Genomic DNA, 27,500 nt, shown 5'->3' with positions numbered 1-27,500 from the left:
CAAAGTGTCAGAAGCTGTTAGATATCTGCTTTTGACAATCAATTGCACCTGTCATCCACAGGAGGGCGCCTAGCTGGGAAGTCCAGTACATTCCATATTAAAGTTGTTGCAAGTGCATTTTTTGTGTAAAAGACAGACACACACACACACACACACACACACACACACACTGTAAGGTCTGAAGTGCAAAATTTGAATTACATTCCTTTGTATCTCTCCCTCTCTCTCTCTCTCTGTCTCTCTCTCTCTGTCAACACACACACACACACACACACACACACGCACACACACACGCTCAATGGAGTATAAAATAAAGACCGGGGCAGTTCTCTCACTGGAGTCTCTTAGAGTGGAGGCTGCCCTTGCTAGCAAGAAGTTCTGTGTGTTTCTCTTCTCTGAGTCTTTACTGAAGAAGTGTTTTATAACATTTTCCTTAACAACTGACATGTGTTTTTTGTGTAAAAGAGAGAGAGAGACACACACACACACTCACACTCACACTCAGCGGCTCAGAGATGAGGGAAAAACAACAGAAATCAGGATAGATTTTAATGTCAGGAGATGCCCTGTGATGCTGGGGCCATTGTGTAAGATTGGAATGTGTACCAGTGGCTGGTGGGTGGTCCTTGAAGGTCCCGGGAGGAGGCGGCGAGGAGGCAGCGGGTGGCTGGGCTTGAGCTGTGGATCAGGGACGTCATTAATTCTGCCTGGTGCTGCGTGTGCCCTGTGCAGCTTGGATGTCTGCCGCTGACGCTCTGTGGTTCCTGTTCTGCTGATCTCCTGGTCCACACACCGCTTCAGGGTGCACTGTACAAGGGAAGAAGAAATGCATCATTGGTTACCAAAATAAAACAGTGTCTTTCTGCCTGTGTCATTCTGTTTGGTTTCTTTGAGCGTTTGTTTCTTAAATACACAGCAAGTGTCACTCTCTCTCTCTGTCACACACACACACACACACACACACACACACACACACACACCAAAGCAAACACACCAAAGCGCACACACACACACACACACAGACACTGAGGTCTGCAGTTCAAAATTTGAATCTCAGAGCTTGGTGTTTTTGTCTCCCTCCAGTGGACAAATGCAGGTATGATTAGGGTTGGTTAGGTTAAGGGGATTTAGCCAGAGCTTGACGGAATAAAATGGAATAACTGGGAAAGTAAGTGTCGTAGAGGGATGAAAGTGGTGTCTACGTGGGGATTTTCTGCCGCTCCGCACGCGCTGGTGAAGACCCCATGTCGATAGCACCAACGGTTCTGGACTTGGTGTAAATGGGTCCAAATTTGACGGAATAAAAAGGTCAAAGTGGCAGATAGGAGTGTCCGATCGGGCCGATTCCACCACCACTGTACTCAGCAGGCCCTGCCGGGTCGTTAGACACGCAGCATGGCAGGGATCGGTGACATAACATGTAGCAGTTTCCCTTCACAGAAGCGTCTGCAGCAGGTGGGTGGAGGAGGAGGCAGCAGAACCAGGCCTTTGGAGCACTGTGTCATCTCCTGGTCCTGATGCTTTGAATCTCCCTCTCTGTCTGTCTGTCTGTCTGTCTGTCACACACACACACACACACACACACACACAGAAGCTGGTCAAGTGCTGTGCAACTGGGATTGCACCTGTCGTCCACAGGAGGGCGCCTAGCTGGGAAGTCCAGTACATTCCATATTAAAGTTGTTGCAAGTGCATTTTTTGTGTAAAAGACAGACACACACACACACACACACACACACACACACACACAGTAAGGTCTGAAGTGCAAAATTTGAATTACATTCCTTTGTATCTCTCCCTCTCTCTCTCTCTCTCTCTCTCTCTCTCTCTGTCAACACACACACACACACACACACACACACACACACACACACACACACACACAGTAAGGTCTGAAGTGCAAAATTTGAATTACATTCCTTTGTATCTCTCCCTCTCTCTCTCTCTCTCTCTCTGTCTCTCTCTCTCTCTCTCTGTCAACACACACACACACACACACTCACACACACCAAAGCACACAGACAGAAGCTGGTCACAACTGCTGTGCAACTGGGATTGAACCAGGGGGGCTCCCTCTGCTGGCTCAATGCGGTACAAAGTGTCAGAAGCTGTTAGATATCTGCTTTTGACAATCAATTGCACCTGTCATCCACAGGAGGGCGCCTAGCCGGGAAGTCCAGTACATTCCATATTAAAGTTGTTGCAAGTGCATTTTTTGTGTAAAAGACAGACACACACACACACACACACACACACACACACACACACACACACACACACACACTGTAAGGTCTGAAGTGCAAAATTTGAATTACATTCCTTTGTATCTCTCCCTCTCTCTCTCTCTCTCTCTCTCTCTGTCTCTCTCTCTCTCTCTCTCTCTCTGTCAACACACACACACACACACACACACACACACACACACACACACACACACACAGTAAGGTCTGAAGTGCAAAATTTGAATTACATTCCTTTGTATCTCTCCCTCTCTCTCTCTCTCTCTCTCTGTCTCTCTCTCTCTCTCTCTGTCAACACACACACACACACACACACACACACACACACACACACACACACACGCTCAATGGAGTATAAAATAAAGACCGGGGCAGTTCTCTCACTGGAGTCTCTTAGAGTGGAGGCTGCCCTTGCTAGCAAGAAGTTCTGTGTGTTTCTCTTCTCTGAGTCTTTACTGAAGAAGTGTTTTATAACATTTTCCTTAACAACTGACATGTGTTTTTTGTGTAAAAGAGAGAGAGACACACACACACACACACACACACACACACACTCACACTCAGCAGCTCAGAGATGAGGGAAAAACAACAGAAATCAGGATAGATTTTAATGTCAGGAGATGCCCTGTGATGCTGGGGCCATTGTGTAAGATTGGAATGTGTACCAGTGGCTGGTGGGTGGTCCTTGAAGGTCCCAGGAGGAGGCGGCGAGGAGGCAGCGGGTGGCTGGGCTTGAGCTGTGGATCAGGGACGTCATTAATTCTGCCTGGTGCTGCGTGTGCCCTGTGCAGCTTGGATGTCTGCCGCTGACGCTCTGTGGTTCCTGTTCTGCTGATCTCCTGGTCCACACACCGCTTCAGGGTGCACTGTACAAGGGAAGAAGAAATGCATCATTGGTTACCAAAATAAAACAGTGTCTTTCTGCCTGTGTCATTCTGTTTGGTTTCTTTGAGCGTTTGTTTCTTAAATACACAGCAAGTGTCACTCTCTCTCTCTCTCTCTCTGTCACACACACACACACACACACACCAAAGCACACACACCAAAGCGCGCACACACACACACACACACACACACACACCAAAGCGCACACACACACACACACACACACACACACACACACACACACACACACACACACAGACACTGTGAGGTTTGCAGTGCAAAATTTGAATTTTAGTGCATGGTGATTTGTCTCCCTCCAGTGGCCCACGGCAGGTATGATGAGGCTTAAATGATAGGTTATGGGGAAAAAGCCAGGAGAGGATGGGACAAAAGTGGAATAACTGAAAAAGTAAGAGGTGTAGAGGGCTGATGTTGGTGTCTAGGTGGGGGTTTTGGTGGGTGCCGGACGCTGTGGCGAAGAAGCCACGCCGATGGCTTCTTCGGTTCTGGAGATATGGCGAATCGGACCAAAAAGGATGGGACAAAAGGGTCCCAGTCGGAGAAAGGAAGGTGCAGAGGGCCTGGGTCCACCACCACTGTACTCAGCAGGCCCTGCCGGGTCGTTAGACACGCAGCATGGCAGGGATTGGTGACATAACATGTAGCAGTTTCCCTTCACAGAAGCCTCTGCAGCAGGTTGGTACAGGAGCAGGCACCAGAAGCAGGCCTGTGGAGCACTATGTCATCTGCTCGGCCTTGCTTCAGGATGCACTGTACAATTCGATAGCAAGACCTCATGGGTTACCACAAAAAAAACAGTGTCTTTCTGCCTCTGTCGTTCTCTTTGGTTTGTTTGAGCGCTTGTTTTTTAAATACACAGCAAGTGTCTCTCTCTCTCTCTCTCTGTCTGTCTCTCTGTCACACACACACACACACACACACACACACACACACACACACACACACACACACAGAAGCAGAGCAGCTGCTGTGCCACTGGGATTGAACAAGAGGTGCTCCCTCTGCTGGCTCAATGCGGTACAAAGTGTCAGAAGGTGTTATACCGGCGAAAATAACATCTTTCAATTGCATGTTTGGTCCACAGGATGGCGCCTAGCAAGCAAGTCCTGTACATTGCATATTAAAAGTTGTTGCAAGTGCACTCACATGTATTTTTTGTGTAAAAGAGACACACACACACACACACACACACACACACACACACACACACACACACGCTCAATGGAGTATAAAATAAAGACCGGGGCAGTTCTCTCACTGGAGTCTCTTAGAGTGGAGGCTGCCCTTGCTAGCAAGAAGTTCTGTGTGTTTCTCTTCTCTGAGTCTTTACTGAAGAAGTGTTTTATAACATTTTCCTTAACAACTGACATGTGTTTTTTGTGTAAAAGAGAGAGAGAGACACACACACACACTCACACTCACACTCAGCGGCTCAGAGATGAGGGAAAAACAACAGAAATCAGGATAGATTTTAATGTCAGGAGATGCCCTGTGATGCTGGGGCCATTGTGTAAGATTGGAATGTGTACCAGTGGCTGGTGGGTGGTCCTTGAAGGTCCCGGGAGGAGGCGGCGAGGAGGCAGCGGGTGGCTGGGCTTGAGCTGTGGATCAGGGACGTCATTAATTCTGCCTGGTGCTGCGTGTGCCCTGTGCAGCTTGGATGTCTGCCGCTGACGCTCTGTGGTTCCTGTTCTGCTGATCTCCTGGTCCACACACCGCTTCAGGGTGCACTGTACAAGGGAAGAAGAAATGCATCATTGGTTACCAAAATAAAACAGTGTCTTTCTGCCTGTGTCATTCTGTTTGGTTTCTTTGAGCGTTTGTTTCTTAAATACACAGCAAGTGTCACTCTCTCTCTCTGTCACACACACACACACACACACACACACACACACACACACACACCAAAGCAAACACACCAAAGCGCACACACACACACACACACACAGACACTGTGAGGTCTGCAGTTCAAAATTTGAATCTCAGAGCTTGGTGTTTTTGTCTCCCTCCAGTGGACAAATGCAGGTATGATTAGGGTTGGTTAGGTTAAGGGGATTTAGCCAGAGCTTGACGGAATAAAATGGAATAACTGGGAAAGTAAGTGTCGTAGAGGGATGAAAGTGGTGTCTACGTGGGGATTTTCTGCCGCTCCGCACGCGCTGGTGAAGACCCCATGTCGATAGCACCAACGGTTCTGGACTTGGTGTAAATGGGTCCAAATTTGACGGAATAAAAAGGTCAAAGTGGCAGATAGGAGTGTCCGATCGGGCCGATTCCACCACCACTGTACTCAGCAGGCCCTGCCGGGTCGTTAGACACGCAGCATGGCAGGGATCGGTGACATAACATGTAGCAGTTTCCCTTCACAGAAGCGTCTGCAGCAGGTGGGTGGAGGAGGAGGCAGCAGAACCAGGCCTTTGGAGCACTGTGTCATCTCCTGGTCCTGATGCTTTGAATCTCCCTCTCTGTCTGTCTGTCTGTCTGTCACACACACACACACACACACACACAGAAGCTGGTCAAGTGCTGTGCAACTGGGATTGCACCTGTCGTCCACAGGAGGGCGCCTAGCTGGGAAGTCCAGTACATTCCATATTAAAGTTGTTGCAAGTGCATTTTTTGTGTAAAAGACAGACACACACACACACACACACACACACACACACACACACACACACACACACACACACACACACACACAGTAAGGTCTGAAGTGCAAAATTTGAATTACATTCCTTTGTATCTCTCCCTCTCTCTCTCTCTCTCTCTCTCTCTCTCTCTCTCTGTCAACACACACACACACACACACACACACACACACACACACACACACACACACACACACAGTAAGGTCTGAAGTGCAAAATTTGAATTACATTCCTTTGTATCTCTCCCTCTCTCTCTCTCTCTCTCTCTCTGTCTCTCTCTCTCTCTGTCAACACACACACACACACACTCACACACACCAAAGCACACAGACAGAAGCTGGTCACAACTGCTGTGCAGCTGGGATTGAACCAGGGGGGCTCCCTCTGCTGGCTCAATGCGGTACAAAGTGTCAGAAGCTGTTAGATATCTGCTTTTGACAATCAATTGCACCTGTCATCCACAGGAGGGCGCCTAGCTGGGAAGTCCAGTACATTCCATATTAAAGTTGTTGCAAGTGCATTTTTTGTGTAAAAGACAGACACACACACACACACACACACACACACACACACTGTAAGGTCTGAAGTGCAAAATTTGAATTACATTCCTTTGTATCTCTCCCTCTCTCTCTCTCTCTCTCTCTGTCTCTCTCTCTCTGTCAACACACACACACACACACGCACACACACACGCTCAATGGAGTATAAAATAAAGACCGGGGCAGTTCTCTCACTGGAGTCTCTTAGAGTGGAGGCTGCCCTTGCTAGCAAGAAGTTCTGTGTGTTTCTCTTCTCTGAGTCTTTACTGAAGAAGTGTTTTATAACATTTTCCTTAACAACTGACATGTGTTTTTTGTGTAAAAGAGAGAGAGACACACACACACACACACACACACACTCACACTCACACTCAGCGGCTCAGAGATGAGGGAAAAACAACAGAAATCAGGATAGATTTTAATGTCAGGAGATGCCCTGTGATGCTGGGGCCATTGTGTAAGATTGGAATGTGTACCAGTGGCTGGTGGGTGGTCCTTGAAGGTCCCAGGAGGAGGCGGCGAGGAGGCAGCGGGTGGCTGGGCTTGAGCTGTGGATCAGGGACGTCATTAATTCTGCCTGGTGCTGCGTGTGCCCTGTGCAGCTTGGATGTCTGCCGCTGACGCTCTGTGGTTCCTGTTCTGCTGATCTCCTGGTCCACACACGGCTTCAGGGTGCACTGTACAAGGGAAGAAGAAATGCATCATTGGTTACCAAAATAAAACAGTGTCTTTCTGCCTGTGTCATTCTGTTTGGTTTCTTTGAGCGTTTGTTTCTTAAATACACAGCAAGTGTCACTCTCTCTCTCTGTCACACACACACACACACACACACACACACACACACACACACCAAAGCAAACACACCAAAGCGCACACACACACACACACACAGACACTGAGGTCTGCAGTTCAAAATTTGAATCTCAGAGCTTGGTGTTTTTGTCTCCCTCCAGTGGACAAATGCAGGTATGATTAGGGTTGGTTAGGGTTAAGGGGATTTAGCCAGAGCTTGACGGAATAAAATGGAATAACTGGGAAAGTAAGTGTCGTAGAGGGATGAAAGTGGTGTCTACGTGGGGATTTTCTGCCGCTCCGCACGCGCTGGTGAAGACCCCATGTCGATAGCACCAACGGTTCTGGACTTGGTGTAAATGGGTCCAAATTTGACGGAATAAAAAGGTCAAAGTGGCAGATAGGAGTGTCCGATCGGGCCGATTCCACCACCACTGTACTCAGCAGGCCCTGCCGGGTCGTTAGACACGCAGCATGGCAGGGATCGGTGACATAACATGTAGCAGTTTCCCTTCACAGAAGCGTCTGCAGCAGGTGGGTGGAGGAGGAGGCAGCAGAACCAGGCCTTTGGAGCACTGTGTCATCTCCTGGTCCTGATGCTTTGAATCTCCCTCTCTGTCTGTCTGTCTGTCTGTCTGTCACACACACACACACACACACACACACACAGAAGCTGGTCAAGTGCTGTGCAACTGGGATTGCACCTGTCGTCCACAGGAGGGCGCCTAGCTGGGAAGTCCAGTACATTCCATATTAAAGTTGTTGCAAGTGCATTTTTTGTGTAAAAGACAGACACACACACACACACACACACACACACACACACACAGTAAGGTCTGAAGTGCAAAATTTGAATTACATTCCTTTGTATCTCTCCCTCTCTCTCTCTCTCTCTCTCTCTCTCTCTCTGTCAACACACACACACACACACACACACACACACACACACACACACACACACACAGTAAGGTCTGAAGTGCAAAATTTGAATTACATTCCTTTGTATCTCTCCCTCTCTCTCTCTCTCTCTCTCTGTCTCTCTCTCTCTCTCTCTGTCAACACACACACACACACACACTCACACACACCAAAGCACACAGACAGAAGCTGGTCACAACTGCTGTGCAACTGGGATTGAACCAGGGGGGCTCCCTCTGCTGGCTCAATGCGGTACAAAGTGTCAGAAGCTGTTAGATATCTGCTTTTGACAATCAATTGCACCTGTCATCCACAGGAGGGCGCCTAGCCGGGAAGTCCAGTACATTCCATATTAAAGTTGTTGCAAGTGCATTTTTTGTGTAAAAGACAGACACACACACACACACACACACACACACACACACACACACACACACACTGTAAGGTCTGAAGTGCAAAATTTGAATTACATTCCTTTGTATCTCTCCCTCTCTCTCTCTCTCTCTCTCTCTCTGTCTCTCTCTCTCTCTCTCTCTCTCTGTCAACACACACACACACACACACACACACACACACACACACACACACACACACAGTAAGGTCTGAAGTGCAAAATTTGAATTACATTCCTTTGTATCTCTCCCTCTCTCTCTCTCTCTCTCTCTGTCTCTCTCTCTCTCTCTCTGTCAACACACACACACACACACACACACACACACACACACACACACACACACGCTCAATGGAGTATAAAATAAAGACCGGGGCAGTTCTCTCACTGGAGTCTCTTAGAGTGGAGGCTGCCCTTGCTAGCAAGAAGTTCTGTGTGTTTCTCTTCTCTGAGTCTTTACTGAAGAAGTGTTTTATAACATTTTCCTTAACAACTGACATGTGTTTTTTGTGTAAAAGAGAGAGAGACACACACACACACACACACACACACACACACTCACACTCAGCAGCTCAGAGATGAGGGAAAAACAACAGAAATCAGGATAGATTTTAATGTCAGGAGATGCCCTGTGATGCTGGGGCCATTGTGTAAGATTGGAATGTGTACCAGTGGCTGGTGGGTGGTCCTTGAAGGTCCCAGGAGGAGGCGGCGAGGAGGCAGCGGGTGGCTGGGCTTGAGCTGTGGATCAGGGACGTCATTAATTCTGCCTGGTGCTGCGTGTGCCCTGTGCAGCTTGGATGTCTGCCGCTGACGCTCTGTGGTTCCTGTTCTGCTGATCTCCTGGTCCACACACGGCTTCAGGGTGCACTGTACAAGGGAAGAAGAAATGCATCATTGGTTACCAAAATAAAACAGTGTCTTTCTGCCTGTGTCATTCTGTTTGGTTTCTTTGAGCGTTTGTTTCTTAAATACACAGCAAGTGTCACTCTCTCTCTCTGTCACACACACACACACACACACACACACACACACACACAGTAAGGTCTGAAGTGCAAAATTTGAATTACATTCCTTTGTATCTCTCCCTCTCTCTCTCTCTCTCTCTCTCTCTCTCTCTCTGTCTCTCTCTCTCTCTCTCTGTCAACACACACACACACACACTCACACACACCAAAGCACACAGACAGAAGCTGGTCACAACTGCTGTGCAGCTGGGATTGAACCAGGGGGGCTCCCTCTGCTGGCTCAATGCGGTACAAAGTGTCAGAAGCTGTTAGATATCTGCTTTTGACAATCAATTGCACCTGTCATCCACAGGAGGGCGCCTAGCTGGGAAGTCCAGTACATTCCATATTAAAGTTGTTGCAAGTGCATTTTTTGTGTAAAAGACAGACACACAAACACACACACACACTGTAAGGTCTGAAGTGCAAAATTTGAATTACATTCCTTTGTATCTCTCCCTCTCTCTCTCTCTCTCTCTCTCTCTCTCTGTCTCTCTCTCTCTCTCTGTCAACACACACACACACACACACACACACACACACACACACACACACACACACACACACACGCTCAATGGAGTATAAAATAAAGACCGGGGCAGTTCTCTCACTGGAGTCTCTTAGAGTGGAGGCTGCCCTTGCTAGCAAGAAGTTCTGTGTGTTTCTCTTCTCTGAGTCTTTACTGAAGAAGTGTTTTATAACATTTTCCTTAACAACTGACATGTGTTTTTTGTGTAAAAGAGAGAGAGACACACACACACACACACACACACACACACACTCACACTCAGCGGCTCAGAGATGAGGGAAAAACAACAGAAATCAGGATAGATTTTAATGTCAGGAGATGCCCTGTGATGCTGGGGCCATTGTGTAAGATTGGAATGTGTACCAGTGGCTGGTGGGTGGTCCTTGAAGGTCCCGGGAGGAGGCGGCGAGGAGGCAGCGGGTGGCTGGGCTTGAGCTGTGGATCAGGGACGTCATTAATTCTGCCTGGTGCTGCGTGTGCCCTGTGCAGCTTGGATGTCTGCCGCTGACGCTCTGTGGTTCCTGTTCTGCTGATCTCCTGGTCCACACACCGCTTCAGGGTGCACTGTACAAGGGAAGAAGAAATGCATCATTGGTTACCAAAATAAAACAGTGTCTTTCTGCCTGTGTCATTCTGTTTGGTTTCTTTGAGCGTTTGTTTCTTAAATACACAGCAAGTGTCACTCTCTCTCTCTCTCTCTCTGTCACACACACACACACACACACACCAAAGCACACACACCAAAGCGCGCACACACACACACACACACACACACACACCAAAGCGCACACACACACACACACACACACACACACACACACACACACACACACACACACAGACACTGTGAGGTTTGCAGTGCAAAATTTGAATTTTAGTGCATGGTGATTTGTCTCCCTCCAGTGGCCCACGGCAGGTATGATGAGGCTTAAATGATAGGTTATGGGGAAAAAGCCAGGAGAGGATGGGACAAAAGTGGAATAACTGAAAAAGTAAGAGGTGTAGAGGGCTGATGTTGGTGTCTAGGTGGGGGTTTTGGTGGGTGCCGGACGCTGTGGCGAAGAAGCCACGCCGATGGCTTCTTCGGTTCTGGAGATATGGCGAATCGGACCAAAAAGGATGGGACAAAAGGGTCCCAGTCGGAGAAAGGAAGGTGCAGAGGGCCTGGGTCCACCACCACTGTACTCAGCAGGCCCTGCCGGGTCGTTAGACACGCAGCATGGCAGGGATTGGTGACATAACATGTAGCAGTTTCCCTTCACAGAAGCCTCTGCAGCAGGTTGGTACAGGAGCAGGCACCAGAAGCAGGCCTGTGGAGCACTATGTCATCTGCTCGGCCTTGCTTCAGGATGCACTGTACAATTCGATAGCAAGACCTCATGGGTTACCACAAAAAAAACAGTGTCTTTCTGCCTCTGTCGTTCTCTTTGGTTTGTTTGAGCGCTTGTTTTTTAAATACACAGCAAGTGTCTCTCTCTCTCTCTCTCTGTCTGTCTCTCTGTCACACACACACACACACACACACACACACACACACACACACACACAGAAGCAGAGCAGCTGCTGTGCCACTGGGATTGAACAAGAGGTGCTCCCTCTGCTGGCTCAATGCGGTACAAAGTGTCAGAAGGTGTTATACCGGCGAAAATAACATCTTTCAATTGCATGTTTGGTCCACAGGATGGCGCCTAGCAAGCAAGTCCTGTACATTGCATATTAAAAGTTGTTGCAAGTGCACTCACATGTATTTTTTGTGTAAAAGAGACACACACACACACACACACACACACACACACACACACACACACACACGCTCAATGGAGTATAAAATAAAGACCGGGGCAGTTCTCTCACTGGAGTCTCTTAGAGTGGAGGCTGCCCTTGCTAGCAAGAAGTTCTGTGTGTTTCTCTTCTCTGAGTCTTTACTGAAGAAGTGTTTTATAACATTTTCCTTAACAACTGACATGTGTTTTTTGTGTAAAAGAGAGAGAGAGACACACACACACACTCACACTCACACTCAGCGGCTCAGAGATGAGGGAAAAACAACAGAAATCAGGATAGATTTTAATGTCAGGAGATGCCCTGTGATGCTGGGGCCATTGTGTAAGATTGGAATGTGTACCAGTGGCTGGTGGGTGGTCCTTGAAGGTCCCGGGAGGAGGCGGCGAGGAGGCAGCGGGTGGCTGGGCTTGAGCTGTGGATCAGGGACGTCATTAATTCTGCCTGGTGCTGCGTGTGCCCTGTGCAGCTTGGATGTCTGCCGCTGACGCTCTGTGGTTCCTGTTCTGCTGATCTCCTGGTCCACACACCGCTTCAGGGTGCACTGTACAAGGGAAGAAGAAATGCATCATTGGTTACCAAAATAAAACAGTGTCTTTCTGCCTGTGTCATTCTGTTTGGTTTCTTTGAGCGTTTGTTTCTTAAATACACAGCAAGTGTCACTCTCTCTCTCTGTCACACACACACACACACACACACACACACACACACACACACACCAAAGCAAACACACCAAAGCGCACACACACACACACACACACAGACACTGTGAGGTCTGCAGTTCAAAATTTGAATCTCAGAGCTTGGTGTTTTTGTCTCCCTCCAGTGGACAAATGCAGGTATGATTAGGGTTGGTTAGGTTAAGGGGATTTAGCCAGAGCTTGACGGAATAAAATGGAATAACTGGGAAAGTAAGTGTCGTAGAGGGATGAAAGTGGTGTCTACGTGGGGATTTTCTGCCGCTCCGCACGCGCTGGTGAAGACCCCATGTCGATAGCACCAACGGTTCTGGACTTGGTGTAAATGGGTCCAAATTTGACGGAATAAAAAGGTCAAAGTGGCAGATAGGAGTGTCCGATCGGGCCGATTCCACCACCACTGTACTCAGCAGGCCCTGCCGGGTCGTTAGACACGCAGCATGGCAGGGATCGGTGACATAACATGTAGCAGTTTCCCTTCACAGAAGCGTCTGCAGCAGGTGGGTGGAGGAGGAGGCAGCAGAACCAGGCCTTTGGAGCACTGTGTCATCTCCTGGTCCTGATGCTTTGAATCTCCCTCTCTGTCTGTCTGTCTGTCTGTCACACACACACACACACACACACACAGAAGCTGGTCAAGTGCTGTGCAACTGGGATTGCACCTGTCGTCCACAGGAGGGCGCCTAGCTGGGAAGTCCAGTACATTCCATATTAAAGTTGTTGCAAGTGCATTTTTTGTGTAAAAGACAGACACACACACACACACACACACACACACACACACACACACAGTAAGGTCTGAAGTGCAAAATTTGAATTACATTCCTTTGTATCTCTCCCTCTCTCTCTCTCTCTCTCTCTCTCTCTCTCTCTGTCAACACACACACACACACACACACACACACACACACACACACACACACACAGTAAGGTCTGAAGTGCAAAATTTGAATTACATTCCTTTGTATCTCTCCCTCTCTCTCTCTCTCTCTCTCTCTCTCTCTCTCTCTGTCTCTCTCTCTCTCTGTCAACACACACACACACACACACACTCACACACACCAAAGCACACAGACAGAAGCTGGTCACAACTGCTGTGCAGCTGGGATTGAACCAGGGGGGCTCCCTCTGCTGGCTCAATGCGGTACAAAGTGTCAGAAGCTGTTAGATATCTGCTTTTGACAATCAATTGCACCTGTCATCCACAGGAGGGCGCCTAGCTGGGAAGTCCAGTACATTCCATATTAAAGTTGTTGCAAGTGCATTTTTTGTGTAAAAGACAGACACACACACACACACACACACACACACACACACTGTAAGGTCTGAAGTGCAAAATTTGAATTACATTCCTTTGTATCTCTCCCTCTCTCTCTCTCTCTCTCTCTCTCTCTCTGTCTCTCTCTCTCTCTCTGTCAACACACACACACACACACACACACACACACACACACACACACACACACACACGCTCAATGGAGTATAAAATAAAGACCGGGGCAGTTCTCTCACTGGAGTCTCTTAGAGTGGAGGCTGCCCTTGCTAGCAAGAAGTTCTGTGTGTTTCTCTTCTCTGAGTCTTTACTGAAGAAGTGTTTTATAACATTTTCCTTAACAACTGACATGTGTTTTTTGTGTAAAAGAGAGAGAGAGACACACACACACACTCACACTCACACTCAGCGGCTCAGAGATGAGGGAAAAACAACAGAAATCAGGATAGATTTTAATGTCAGGAGATGCCCTGTGATGCTGGGGCCATTGTGTAAGATTGGAATGTGTACCAGTGGCTGGTGGGTGGTCCTTGAAGGTCCCGGGAGGAGGCGGCGAGGAGGCAGCGGGTGGCTGGGCTTGAGCTGTGGATCAGGGACGTCATTAATTCTGCCTGGTGCTGCGTGTGCCCTGTGCAGCTTGGATGTCTGCCGCTGACGCTCTGTGGTTCCTGTTCTGCTGATCTCCTGGTCCACACACCGCTTCAGGGTGCACTGTACAAGGGAAGAAGAAATGCATCATTGGTTACCAAAATAAAACAGTGTCTTTCTGCCTGTGTCATTCTGTTTGGTTTCTTTGAGCGTTTGTTTCTTAAATACACAGCAAGTGTCACTCTCTCTCTCTGTCACACACACACACACACACACACACACACACACACACACACACCAAAGCAAACACACCAAAGCGCACACACACACACACACACACACAGACACTGTGAGGTCTGCAGTTCAAAATTTGAATCTCAGAGCTTGGTGTTTTTGTCTCCCTCCAGTGGACAAATGCAGGTATGATTAGGGTTGGTTAGGTTAAGGGGATTTAGCCAGAGCTTGACGGAATAAAATGGAATAACTGGGAAAGTAAGTGTCGTAGAGGGATGAAAGTGGTGTCTACGTGGGGATTTTCTGCCGCTCCGCACGCGCTGGTGAAGACCCCATGTCGATAGCACCAACGGTTCTGGACTTGGTGTAAATGGGTCCAAATTTGACGGAATAAAAAGGTCAAAGTGGCAGATAGGAGTGTCCGATCGGGCCGATTCCACCACCACTGTACTCAGCAGGCCCTGCCGGGTCGTTAGACACGCAGCATGGCAGGGATCGGTGACATAACATGTAGCAGTTTCCCTTCACAGAAGCGTCTGCAGCAGGTGGGTGGAGGAGGAGGCAGCAGAACCAGGCCTTTGGAGCACTGTGTCATCTCCTGGTCCTGATGCTTTGAATCTCCCTCTCTGTCTGTCTGTCTGTCTGTCTGTCACACACACACACACACACACACACACAGAAGCTGGTCAAGTGCTGTGCAACTGGGATTGCACCTGTCATCCACAGGAGGGCGCCTAGCTGGGAAGTCCAGTACATTCCATATTAAAGTTGTTGCAAGTGCATTTTTTGTGTAAAAGACAGACACACACACACACACACACACACACACACACACACACACACACACACACACACACACAGTAAGGTCTGAAGTGCAAAATTTGAATTACATTCCTTTGTATCTCTCCCTCTCTCTCTCTCTCTCTCTCTCTGTCTCTCTCTCTCTCTGTCAACACACACACACACACACTCACACACACCAAAGCACACAGACAGAAGCTGGTCACAACTGCTGTGCAGCTGGGATTGAACCAGGGGGGCTCCCTCTGCTGGCTCAATGCGGTACAAAGTGTCAGAAGCTGTTAGATATCTGCTTTTGACAATCAATTGCACCTGTCATCCACAGGAGGGCGCCTAGCTGGGAAGTCCAGTACATTCCATATTAAAGTTGTTGCAAGTGCATTTTTTGTGTAAAAGACAGACACACACACACACACACACACACACACACACACACACTGTAAGGTCTGAAGTGCAAAATTTGAATTACATTCCTTTGTATCTCTCCCTCTCTCTCTCTCTCTCTCTCTGTCTCTCTCTCTCTGTCAACACACACACACACAGACACACACACACTGTAAGGTCTGAAGTGCAAAATTTGAATTACATTCCTTTGTATCTCTCCCTCTCTCTCTCTCTCTCTCTGTCTCTCTCTCTCTGTCAACACACACACACACACACACACACACACACACGCACACACACACGCTCAATGGAGTATAAAATAAAGACCGGGGCAGTTCTCTCACTGGAGTCTCTTAGAGTGGAGGCTGCCCTTGCTAGCAAGAAGTTCTGTGTGTTTCTCTTCTCTGAGTCTTTACTGAAGAAGTGTTTTATAACATTTTCCTTAACAACTGACATGTGTTTTTTGTGTAAAAGAGAGAGAGAGACACACACACACACTCACACTCACACTCAGCGGCTCAGAGATGAGGGAAAAACAACAGAAATCAGGATAGATTTTAATGTCAGGAGATGCCCTGTGATGCTGGGGCCATTGTGTAAGATTGGAATGTGTACCAGTGGCTGGTGGGTGGTCCTTGAAGGTCCCGGGAGGAGGCGGCGAGGAGGCAGCGGGTGGCTGGGCTTGAGCTGTGGATCAGGGACGTCATTAATTCTGCCTGGTGCTGCGTGTGCCCTGTGCAGCTTGGATGTCTGCCGCTGACGCTCTGTGGTTCCTGTTCTGCTGATCTCCTGGTCCACACACCGCTTCAGGGTGCACTGTACAAGGGAAGAAGAAATGCATCATTGGTTACCAAAATAAAACAGTGTCTTTCTGCCTGTGTCATTCTGTTTGGTTTCTTTGAGCGTTTGTTTCTTAAATACACAGCAAGTGTCACTCTCTCTCTCTGTCACACACACACACACACACACACACACACACACACACACACCAAAGCAAACACACCAAAGCGCACACACACACACACACACAGACACTGTGAGGTCTGCAGTTCAAAATTTGAATCTCAGAGCTTGGTGTTTTTGTCTCCCTCCAGTGGACAAATGCAGGTATGATTAGGGTTGGTTAGGTTAAGGGGATTTAGCCAGAGCTTGACGGAATAAAATGGAATAACTGGGAAAGTAAGTGTCGTAGAGGGATGAAAGTGGTGTCTACGTGGGGATTTTCTGCCGCTCCGCACGCGCTGGTGAAGACCCCATGTCGATAGCACCAACGGTTCTGGACTTGGTGTAAATGGGTCCAAATTTGACGGAATAAAAAGGTCAAAGTGGCAGATAGGAGTGTCCGATCGGGCCGATTCCACCACCACTGTACTCAGCAGGCCCTGCCGGGTCGTTAGACACGCAGCATGGCAGGGATCGGTGACATAACATGTAGCAGTTTCCCTTCACAGAAGCGTCTGCAGCAGGTGGGTGGAGGAGGAGGCAGCAGAACCAGGCCTTTGGAGCACTGTGTCATCTCCTGGTCCTGATGCTTTGAATCTCCCTCTCTGTCTGTCTGTCTGTCTGTCTGTCACACACACACACACACACACACACACAGAAGCTGGTCAAGTGCTGTGCAACTGGGATTGCACCTGTCGTCCACAGGAGGGCGCCTAGCTGGGAAGTCCAGTACATTCCATATTAAAGTTGTTGCAAGTGCATTTTTTGTGTAAAAGACAGACACACACACACACACACACACACACACACACACACACACACACACACACACACACACAGTAAGGTCTGAAGTGCAAAATTTGAATTACATTCCTTTGTATCTCTCCCTCTCTCTCTCTCTCTCTCTCTCTGTCTCTCTCTCTCTCTGTCAACACACACACACACACACTCACACACACCAAAGCACACAGACAGAAGCTGGTCACAACTGCTGTGCAGCTGGGATTGAACCAGGGGGGCTCCCTCTGCTGGCTCAATGCGGTACAAAGTGTCAGAAGCTGTTAGATATCTGCTTTTGACAATCAATTGCACCTGTCATCCACAGGAGGGCGCCTAGCTGGGAAGTCCAGTACATTCCATATTAAAGTTGTTGCAAGTGCATTTTTTGTGTAAAAGACAGACACACACACACACACACACACACACACACACACACACTGTAAGGTCTGAAGTGCAAAATTTGAATTACATTCCTTTGTATCTCTCCCTCTCTCTCTCTCTCTCTCTCTGTCTCTCTCTCTCTGTCAACACACACACACACAGACACACACACACTGTAAGGTCTGAAGTGCAAAATTTGAATTACATTCCTTTGTATCTCTCCCTCTCTCTCTCTCTCTCTCTGTCTCTCTCTCTCTGTCAACACACACACACACACACACACACACACACACGCACACACACACGCTCAATGGAGTATAAAATAAAGACCGGGGCAGTTCTCTCACTGGAGTCTCTTAGAGTGGAGGCTGCCCTTGCTAGCAAGAAGTTCTGTGTGTTTCTCTTCTCTGAGTCTTTACTGAAGAAGTGTTTTATAACATTTTCCTTAACAACTGACATGTGTTTTTTGTGTAAAAGAGAGAGAGAGACACACACACACACTCACACTCACACTCAGCGGCTCAGAGATGAGGGAAAAACAACAGAAATCAGGATAGATTTTAATGTCAGGAGATGCCCTGTGATGCTGGGGCCATTGTGTAAGATTGGAATGTGTACCAGTGGCTGGTGGGTGGTCCTTGAAGGTCCCGGGAGGAGGCGGCGAGGAGGCAGCGGGTGGCTGGGCTTGAGCTGTGGATCAGGGACGTCATTAATTCTGCCTGGTGCTGCGTGTGCCCTGTGCAGCTTGGATGTCTGCCGCTGACGCTCTGTGGTTCCTGTTCTGCTGATCTCCTGGTCCACACACCGCTTCAGGGTGCACTGTACAAGGGAAGAAGAAATGCATCATTGGTTACCAAAATAAAACAGTGTCTTTCTGCCTGTGTCATTCTGTTTGGTTTCTTTGAGCGTTTGTTTCTTAAATACACAGCAAGTGTCACTCTCTCTCTCTGTCACACACACACACACACACACACACACACACACACACACACCAAAGCAAACACACCAAAGCGCACACACACACACACACACAGACACTGTGAGGTCTGCAGTTCAAAATTTGAATCTCAGAGCTTGGTGTTTTTGTCTCCCTCCAGTGGACAAATGCAGGTATGATTAGGGTTGGTTAGGTTAAGGGGATTTAGCCAGAGCTTGACGGAATAAAATGGAATAACTGGGAAAGTAAGTGTCGTAGAGGGATGAAAGTGGTGTCTACGTGGGGATTTTCTGCCGCTCCGCACGCGCTGGTGAAGACCCCATGTCGATAGCACCAACGGTTCTGGACTTGGTGTAAATGGGTCCAAATTTGACGGAATAAAAAGGTCAAAGTGGCAGATAGGAGTGTCCGATCGGGCCGATTCCACCACCACTGTACTCAGCAGGCCCTGCCGGGTCGTTAGACACGCAGCATGGCAGGGATCGGTGACATAACATGTAGCAGTTTCCCTTCACAGAAGCGTCTGCAGCAGGTGGGTGGAGGAGGAGGCAGCAGAACCAGGCCTTTGGAGCACTGTGTCATCTCCTGGTCCTGATGCTTTGAATCTCCCTCTCTGTCTGTCTGTCTGTCTGTCTGTCACACACACACACACACACACACACACAGAAGCTGGTCAAGTGCTGTGCAACTGGGATTGCACCTGTCGTCCACAGGAGGGCGCCTAGCTGGGAAGTCCAGTACATTCCATATTAAAGTTGTTGCAAGTGCATTTTTTGTGTAAAAGACAGACACACACACACACACACACACACACACACACACACACACACACACACACAGTAAGGTCTGAAGTGCAAAATTTGAATTACATTCCTTTGTATCTCTCCCTCTCTCTCTCTCTCTCTCTCTCTGTCTCTCTCTCTCTCTGTCAACACACACACACACACACTCACACACACCAAAGCACACAGACAGAAGCTGGTCACAACTGCTGTGCAGCTGGGATTGAACCAGGGGGGCTCCCTCTGCTGGCTCAATGCGGTACAAAGTGTCAGAAGCTGTTAGATATCTGCTTTTGACAATCAATTGCACCTGTCATCCACAGGAGGGCGCCTAGCTGGGAAGTCCAGTACATTCCATATTAAAGTTGTTGCAAGTGCATTTTTTGTGTAAAAGACAGACACACACACACACACACACACACACACACACACACTGTAAGGTCTGAAGTGCAAAATTTGAATTACATTCCTTTGTATCTCTCCCTCTCTCTCTCTCTCTCTCTCTGTCTCTCTCTCTGTCAACACACACACACACAGACACACACACACTGTAAGGTCTGAAGTGCAAAATTTGAATTACATTCCTTTGTATCTCTCCCTCTCTCTCTCTCTCTCTCTGTCTCTCTCTCTCTGTCAACACACACACACACACACACACACACACACACACGCACACACACACGCTCAATGGAGTATAAAATAAAGACCGGGGCAGTTCTCTCACTGGAGTCTCTTAGAGTGGAGGCTGCCCTTGCTAGCAAGAAGTTCTGTGTGTTTCTCTTCTCTGAGTCTTTACTGAAGAAGTGTTTTATAACATTTTCCTTAACAACTGACATGTGTTTTTTGTGTAAAAGAGAGAGAGAGACACACACACACACTCACACTCACACTCAGCGGCTCAGAGATGAGGGAAAAACAACAGAAATCAGGATAGATTTTAATGTCAGGAGATGCCCTGTGATGCTGGGGCCATTGTGTAAGATTGGAATGTGTACCAGTGGCTGGTGGGTGGTCCTTGAAGGTCCCGGGAGGAGGCGGCGAGGAGGCAGCGGGTGGCTGGGCTTGAGCTGTGGATCAGGGACGTCATTAATTCTGCCTGGTGCTGCGTGTGCCCTGTGCAGCTTGGATGTCTGCCGCTGACGCTCTGTGGTTCCTGTTCTGCTGATCTCCTGGTCCACACACCGCTTCAGGGTGCACTGTACAAGGGAAGAAGAAATGCATCATTGGTTACCAAAATAAAACAGTGTCTTTCTGCCTGTGTCATTCTGTTTGGTTTCTTTGAGCGTTTGTTTCTTAAATACACAGCAAGTGTCACTCTCTCTCTCTGTCACACACACACACACACACACACACACACACACACACACACCAAAGCAAACACACCAAAGCGCACACACACACACACACACAGACACTGTGAGGTCTGCAGTTCAAAATTTGAATCTCAGAGCTTGGTGTTTTTGTCTCCCTCCAGTGGACAAATGCAGGTATGATTAGGGTTGGTTAGGTTAAGGGGATTTAGCCAGAGCTTGACGGAATAAAATGGAATAACTGGGAAAGTAAGTGTCGTAGAGGGATGAAAGTGGTGTCTACGTGGGGATTTTCTGCCGCTCCGCACGCGCTGGTGAAGACCCCATGTCGATAGCACCAACGGTTCTGGACTTGGTGTAAATGGGTCCAAATTTGACGGAATAAAAAGGTCAAAGTGGCAGATAGGAGTGTCCGATCGGGCCGATTCCACCACCACTGTACTCAGCAGGCCCTGCCGGGTCGTTAGACACGCAGCATGGCAGGGATCGGTGACATAACATGTAGCAGTTTCCCTTCACAGAAGCGTCTGCAGCAGGTGGGTGGAGGAGGAGGCAGCAGAACCAGGCCTTTGGAGCACTGTGTCATCTCCTGGTCCTGATGCTTTGAATCTCCCTCTCTGTCTGTCTGTCTGTCTGTCTGTCACACACACACACACACACACACACACAGAAGCTGGTCAAGTGCTGTGCAACTGGGATTGCACCTGTCGTCCACAGGAGGGCGCCTAGCTGGGAAGTCCAGTACATTCCATATTAAAGTTGTTGCAAGTGCATTTTTTGTGTAAAAGACAGACACACACACACACACACACACACACACACACACACACACACACACACACACACACACTGTAAGGTCTGAAGTGCAAAATTTGAATTACATTCCTTTGTATCTCTCCCTCTCTCTCTCTCTCTCTCTCTCTCTCTCTCTCTCTGTCAACACACACACACACACACACACACACACACACACACACACACAGTAAGGTCTGAAGTGCAAAATTTGAATTACATTCCTTTGTATCTCTCCCTCTCTCTCTCTCTCTCTCTCTCTGTCTCTCTCTCTCTCTGTCAACACACACACACACACACTCACACACACCAAAGCACACAGACAGAAGCTGGTCACAACTGCTGTGCAGCTGGGATTGAACCAGGGGGGCTCCCTCTGCTGGCTCAATGCGGTACAAAGTGTCAGAAGCTGTTAGATATCTGCTTTTGACAATCAATTGCACCTGTCATCCACAGGAGGGCGCCTAGCTGGGAAGTCCAGTACATTCCATATTAAAGTTGTTGCAAGTGCATTTTTTGTGTAAAAGACAGACACACACACACACACACACACACACACACACACTGTAAGGTCTGAAGTGCAAAATTTGAATTACATTCCTTTGTATCTCTCCCTCTCTCTCTCTCTCTCTCTCTGTCTCTCTCTCTCTGTCAACACACACACACACACACGCACACACACACGCTCAATGGAGTATAAAATAAAGACCGGGGCAGTTCTCTCACTGGAGTCTCTTAGAGTGGAGGCTGCCCTTGCTAGCAAGAAGTTCTGTGTGTTTCTCTTCTCTGAGTCTTTACTGAAGAAGTGTTTTATAACATTTTCCTTAACAACTGACATGTGTTTTTTGTGTAAAAGAGAGAGAGACACACACACACACACACACACACACTCACACTCACACTCAGCGGCTCAGAGATGAGGGAAAAACAACAGAAATCAGGATAGATTTTAATGTCAGGAGATGCCCTGTGATGCTGGGGCCATTGTGTAAGATTGGAATGTGTACCAGTGGCTGGTGGGTGGTCCTTGAAGGTCCCAGGAGGAGGCGGCGAGGAGGCAGCGGGTGGCTGGGCTTGAGCTGTGGATCAGGGACGTCATTAATTCTGCCTGGTGCTGCGTGTGCCCTGTGCAGCTTGGATGTCTGCCGCTGACGCTCTGTGGTTCCTGTTCTGCTGATCTCCTGGTCCACACACGGCTTCAGGGTGCACTGTACAAGGGAAGAAGAAATGCATCATTGGTTACCAAAATAAAACAGTGTCTTTCTGCCTGTGTCATTCTGTTTGGTTTCTTTGAGCGTTTGTTTCTTAAATACACAGCAAGTGTCACTCTCTCTCTCTCTCTCTCTGTCACACACACACACACACACACACACCAAAGCACACACACCAAAGCGCGCACACACACACACACACACACACACACACACACCAAAGCGCACACACACACACACACACACAGACACTGTGAGGTTTGCAGTGCAAAATTTGAATTTTAGTGCATGGTGATTTGTCTCCCTCCAGTGGCCCACGGCAGGTATGATGAGGCTTAAATGATAGGTTATGGGGAAAAAGCCAGGAGAGGATGGGACAAAAGTGGAATAACTGAAAAAGTAAGAGGTGTAGAGGGCTGATGTTGGTGTCTAGGTGGGGGTTTTGGTGGGTGCCGGACGCTGTGGCGAAGAAGCCACGCCGATGGCTTCTTCGGTTCTGGAGATATGGCGAATCGGACCAAAAAGGATGGGACAAAAGGGTCCCAGTCGGAGAAAGGAAGGTGCAGAGGGCCTGGGTCCACCACCACTGTACTCAGCAGGCCCTGCCGGGTCGTTAGACACGCAGCATGGCAGGGATTGGTGACATAACATGTAGCAGTTTCCCTTCACAGAAGCCTCTGCAGCAGGTTGGTACAGGAGCAGGCACCAGAAGCAGGCCTGTGGAGCACTATGTCATCTGCTCGGCCTTGCTTCAGGATGCACTGTACAATTCGATAGCAAGACCTCATGGGTTACCACAAAAAAAACAGTGTCTTTCTGCCTCTGTCGTTCTCTTTGGTTTGTTTGAGCGCTTGTTTTTTAAATACACAGCAAGTGTCTCTCTCTCTCTCTCTCTGTCTGTCTCTCTGTCACACACACACACACACACACACACACACACACACACACACACACACACACACACACACACACAGAAGCAGAGCAGCTGCTGTGCCACTGGGATTGAACAAGAGGTGCTCCCTCTGCTGGCTCAATGCGGTACAAAGTGTCAGAAGGTGTTATACCGGCGAAAATAACATCTTTCAATTGCATGTTTGGTCCACAGGATGGCGCCTAGCAAGCAAGTCCTGTACATTGCATATTAAAAGTTGTTGCAAGTGCACTCACATGTATTTTTTGTGTAAAAGAGACACACACACACACACACACACACACACACACACACACACACACACACGCTCAATGGAGTATAAAATAAAGACCGGGGCAGTTCTCTCACTGGAGTCTCTTAGAGTGGAGGCTGCCCTTGCTAGCAAGAAGTTCTGTGTGTTTCTCTTCTCTGAGTCTTTACTGAAGAAGTGTTTTATAACATTTTCCTTAACAACTGACATGTGTTTTTTGTGTAAAAGAGAGAGAGACACACACACACACACACACACACTCACACTCACACTCAGCGGCTCAGAGATGAGGGAAAAACAACAGAAATCAGGATAGATTTTAATGTCAGGAGATGCCCTGTGATGCTGGGGCCATTGTGTAAGATTGGAATGTGTACCAGTGGCTGGTGGGTGGTCCTTGAAGGTCCCGGGAGGAGGCGGCGAGGAGGCAGCGGGTGGCTGGGCTTGAGCTGTGGATCAGGGACGTCATTAATTCTGCCTGGTGCTGCGTGTGCCCTGTGCAGCTTGGATGTCTGCCGCTGACGCTCTGTGGTTCCTGTTCTGCTGATCTCCTGGTCCACACACCGCTTCAGGGTGCACTGTACAAGGGAAGAAGAAATGCATCATTGGTTACCAAAATAAAACAGTGTCTTTCTGCCTGTGTCATTCTGTTTGGTTTCTTTGAGCGTTTGTTTCTTAAATACACAGCAAGTGTCACTCTCTCTCTCTGTCACACACACACACACACACACACACACACACACACACACACCAAAGCAAACACACCAAAGCGCACACACACACACACACACAGACACTGTGAGGTCTGCAGTTCAAAATTTGAATCTCAGAGCTTGGTGTTTTTGTCTCCCTCCAGTGGACAAATGCAGGTATGATTAGGGTTGGTTAGGTTAAGGGGATTTAGCCAGAGCTTGACGGAATAAAATGGAATAACTGGGAAAGTAAGTGTCGTAGAGGGATGAAAGTGGTGTCTACGTGGGGATTTTCTGCCGCTCCGCACGCGCTGGTGAAGACCCCATGTCGATAGCACCAACGGTTCTGGACTTGGTGTAAATGGGTCCAAATTTGACGGAATAAAAAGGTCAAAGTGGCAGATAGGAGTGTCCGATCGGGCCGATTCCACCACCACTGTACTCAGCAGGCCCTGCCGGGTCGTTAGACACGCAGCATGGCAGGGATCGGTGACATAACATGTAGCAGTTTCCCTTCACAGAAGCGTCTGCAGCAGGTGGGTGGAGGAGGAGGCAGCAGAACCAGGCCTTTGGAGCACTGTGTCATCTCCTGGTCCTGATGCTTTGAATCTCCCTCTCTGTCTGTCTGTCTGTCTGTCTGTCACACACACACACACACACACAGAAGCTGGTCAAGTGCTGTGCAACTGGGATTGCACCTGTCGTCCACAGGAGGGCGCCTAGCTGGGAAGTCCAGTACATTCCATATTAAAGTTGTTGCAAGTGCATTTTTTGTGTAAAAGACAGACACACACACACACACACACACACACACACACACACACAGTAAGGTCTGAAGTGCAAAATTTGAATTACATTCCTTTGTATCTCTCCCTCTCTCTCTCTCTCTCTCTCTCTCTCTCTGTCAACACACACACACACACACACACACACACACACACACACACACACACACACACACACACACACACACACACACACACACACACACACACACACACACAGTAAGGTCTGAAGTGCAAAATTTGAATTACATTCCTTTGTATCTCTCCCTCTCTCTCTCTCTCTCTCTCTCTGTCTCTCTCTCTCTCTGTCAACACACACACACACACACTCACACACACCAAAGCACACAGACAGAAGCTGGTCACAACTGCTGTGCAGCTGGGATTGAACCAGGGGGGCTCCCTCTGCTGGCTCAATGCGGTACAAAGTGTCAGAAGCTGTTAGATATCTGCTTTTGACAATCAATTGCACCTGTCATCCACAGGAGGGCGCCTAGCTGGGAAGTCCAGTACATTCCATATTAAAGTTGTTGCAAGTGCATTTTTTGTGTAAAAGACAGACACACACACACACACACACACACACACACACACTGTAAGGTCTGAAGTGCAAAATTTGAATTACATTCCTTTGTATCTCTCCCTCTCTCTCTCTCTCTGTCTCTCTCTCTCTGTCAACACACACACACACACACACACACACACGCACACACACACGCTCAATGGAGTATAAAATAAAGACCGGGGCAGTTCTCTCACTGGAGTCTCTTAGAGTGGAGGCTGCCCTTGCTAGCAAGAAGTTCTGTGTGTTTCTCTTCTCTGAGTCTTTACTGAAGAAGTGTTTTATAACATTTTCCTTAACAACTGACATGTGTTTTTTGTGTAAAAGAGAGAGAGAGACACACACACACACTCACACTCACACTCAGCGGCTCAGAGATGAGGGAAAAACAACAGAAATCAGGATAGATTTTAATGTCAGGAGATGCCCTGTGATGCTGGGGCCATTGTGTAAGATTGGAATGTGTACCAGTGGCTGGTGGGTGGTCCTTGAAGGTCCCGGGAGGAGGCGGCGAGGAGGCAGCGGGTGGCTGGGCTTGAGCTGTGGATCAGGGACGTCATTAATTCTGCCTGGTGCTGCGTGTGCCCTGTGCAGCTTGGATGTCTGCCGCTGACGCTCTGTGGTTCCTGTTCTGCTGATCTCCTGGTCCACACACCGCTTCAGGGTGCACTGTACAAGGGAAGAAGAAATGCATCATTGGTTACCAAAATAAAACAGTGTCTTTCTGCCTGTGTCATTCTGTTTGGTTTCTTTGAGCGTTTGTTTCTTAAATACACAGCAAGTGTCACTCTCTCTCTCTGTCACACACACACACACACACACACACACACACACACACACACCAAAGCAAACACACCAAAGCGCACACACACACACACACACAGACACTGAGGTCTGCAGTTCAAAATTTGAATCTCAGAGCTTGGTGTTTTTGTCTCCCTCCAGTGGACAAATGCAGGTATGATTAGGGTTGGTTAGGTTAAGGGGATTTAGCCAGAGCTTGACGGAATAAAATGGAATAACTGGGAAAGTAAGTGTCGTAGAGGGATGAAAGTGGTGTCTACGTGGGGATTTTCTGCCGCTCCGCACGCGCTGGTGAAGACCCCATGTCGATAGCACCAACGGTTCTGGACTTGGTGTAAATGGGTCCAAATTTGACGGAATAAAAAGGTCAAAGTGGCAGATAGGAGTGTCCGATCGGGCCGATTCCACCACCACTGTACTCAGCAGGCCCTGCCGGGTCGTTAGACACGCAGCATGGCAGGGATCGGTGACATAACATGTAGCAGTTTCCCTTCACAGAAGCGTCTGCAGCAGGTGGGTGGAGGAGGAGGCAGCAGAACCAGGCCTTTGGAGCACTGTGTCATCTCCTGGTCCTGATGCTTTGAATCTCCCTCTCTGTCTGTCTGTCTGTC

This window comes from Maylandia zebra, linkage group LG23 (genome assembly GCF_041146795.1).
Source record: "Maylandia zebra isolate NMK-2024a linkage group LG23, Mzebra_GT3a, whole genome shotgun sequence".
In the NCBI taxonomy this organism is placed as follows: Eukaryota; Metazoa; Chordata; class Actinopteri; order Cichliformes; family Cichlidae; genus Maylandia; species Maylandia zebra.
This window is presented reverse-complemented; position numbering follows the sequence as displayed.